This window comes from Rattus norvegicus, chromosome 8 (assembly GCF_021556685.1).
Source record: "Rattus norvegicus strain SHRSP/BbbUtx chromosome 8, alternate assembly SHRSP_T2T, whole genome shotgun sequence".
Taxonomy (NCBI): domain Eukaryota; kingdom Metazoa; phylum Chordata; class Mammalia; order Rodentia; family Muridae; genus Rattus; species Rattus norvegicus.
The window spans coordinates 7,400,670-7,403,040 of NC_141541.1; the positions used below are offsets into that span (position 1 = coordinate 7,400,670).

Here is a 2,371-nt window from a genome sequence, read left to right on the forward strand (position 1 = left end):
GCTGAGAGGCTTACAGGAGGGAGAGGCCAAAGAGACAGCAAGAACAGCTAACACCAGAGATAAACAGATGGCAAGAGGCAAGCACAAGACCATATACAACAGAAACAAAGGCTACTTGGAATCACCAGAACCCAGTTCTCCCACTACAAGAAGTCCTGGATACCACAACAAACTGGAAAAGCAATATTCTGATATAAAAATCATATCTCATGATGATGACTGAGGACTTTTAAAAGGTTTTAAATAACTCCTTAAAGTAATACAGGGGTAGACACCCCCTTCTACATTGAGCCACTCCAGGGCCTGGCACTGGGACTCCAGAGTCGCCCACTACCTGAAGCTTCTAGCCTCCTCACTATGGATCCCTGCAAAGTAAGCAAGCTTCAGGCCTTCATGAAGATGTGCAAGTGGGACCTGAGCATTCTACACACCAAGGAAATGTGCTTCCTGAGGGAGTGAGTAGAGAGCAAGTGGGGTAAAGTACCACCTGCTACTCATAAAGCTCAGTTGGAAGAAAAAAGAGACAACAGAACAGAGGAAAACAAAGACAGAGTAGCCATCAGTGAGGAGAACAATCTAGAAATTGACAATGAAGTTGTAATTGAACTAGACACTGATGACCCTCAGGAAATGGGAGATGAAAATGCACAAATAACTGAGGGGATGATAAACGAAGCAAATGAAAAGACGGTGCTGTCATCGATGCTCTTAATGATGGTGAGCTCCAGAAAGCCATTGACTTGTTCACAGACGGCATCGAGCTAAACACTCGATTGGCCACTCTGTATGCAATTTGTCTTCATCAAATGACAGAAGCCAAAAGCTGCCATCTGAGACTATGACAGAGCTATTGTAATAAACTCTGATTCAGCTCAGCCATACAAATGGCGAGGGAAAGCACACTGACTCCTGGGTCACTGGGTGAAGGAGCTCACTATCTTGCCCTTGCCTGTAAAAATGTATTATGACAAGGATGCCAGTGCAATGCTGAAAGAAGTCCAATCAGGGGCTCAAAGAATTGCTGAACATCAGAGAAAGTATGAGCGAAAACATGAAGAGCAAGAGATAAAAGAATGAATAGAAAATGTGAAGAAGGCTCGAGAAGAGCATGAAAGAACCCAAAGGGAAGAAGAAGAAGCCAGAAGACAATTTGAACTTCAGTATGGCTCTTTTCCAGTTGATTTTCCTTGGGTAATGCCTGGTAATTTTCCTGGAGGAATGCCTACCATGGGAATGGCCATGCCAGGAATGGCAGGAATGCCTGGACTCAATGAAATTCTCAATGATCCAGAGGTTCTTACAGCCAGGAAGGATCCAGAAAACATGGTGAATTTTCAGGATGTAGCCCAGAACCCACCAAATATGTCAAAATATCAGAGCAACCCAAAAGTTATGAATCTCATCAGTAAATTGTCAGCCAAGTTTTCAGGTCAATCAAAATGTCAAAGCCCTTGCTGAATGAAGAACAGCTTAGCTCACTTACTAGATGTTGCAATAATACAAGCCAGTGTACCTCTGATCTCACCCAGAGAGAGAGCTGGGGCACTTTAAAGATAATCCCTACCTTCTGCATTTTACACTGGTTTGTCATTAGAGTGTTCATTTACATAATATTTTCCTACTAGGAATTACAAACTTAAAACATTTTTCAACCTTAAACATATATTTTTAAAATTTAGGGATGTCAATTCATAAACTTTACTAAACTTCTTTCTTTACTAAACTTTTTGGGTTTTTCCTTTTGAATTACTGGACAAGAAAGGTGAATGTGGATGATTTACTGCTTTCATGAATGCAATAAAGATTTGTTAGTGGAAAGGAAATAAAACACATTTAAGTTGATAGAGTTGGGGAAAAAAAGAAATACAGGACAACACGGGCAAACAGGTAAAAGACCTTGAAGTGTAAACACAAAAATCCCTTAAGGAATAACAGGAAAATGCATGCACACAGTTAAAAATAATTGAACAAACAGCATCCAGGATCTAAAATTAGAAATTGAAATAGTAAAGAAATCACAGAGGGAGACAATCCTGGAAATAGAAAACCTAAGAAAGAGATCAGGAGTAATAGATGCAAGCATCACCAACAGAATACAAGAGATAGAAGAGAGAATCTCAGAAACAGATGATATACCACTTAAACATTGACACAACAGTCAAAGAAAATGTAAAATGTAAAAGGCTCCTAACCCAAAACATCCAGGAAATCCAGAACACAAAGAGAAGACCAAACCTATGGATAATAGGTACAAAAGAGAGCAAAGATTCCCAATGTAAAGGGCCAGTAGATATCTTCAAAAAAAATTAAAGAGAAAAACTTCCCTAACCTAAAGAAAGACATGCCCATCAACATAAAAGAAGCCTACAAA

General features: G+C 39.8%; 1 pseudogene; it reads left to right on the forward strand.

Annotated features, from left to right (window-relative positions):
- Nucleotides 1-357: 357 nt before the first annotated feature.
- St13-ps8 (ST13, Hsp70 interacting protein, pseudogene 8) lies at nucleotides 358-1,458 on the forward strand (annotated as a pseudogene).
- Nucleotides 1,459-2,371: the final 913 nt, after the last annotated feature.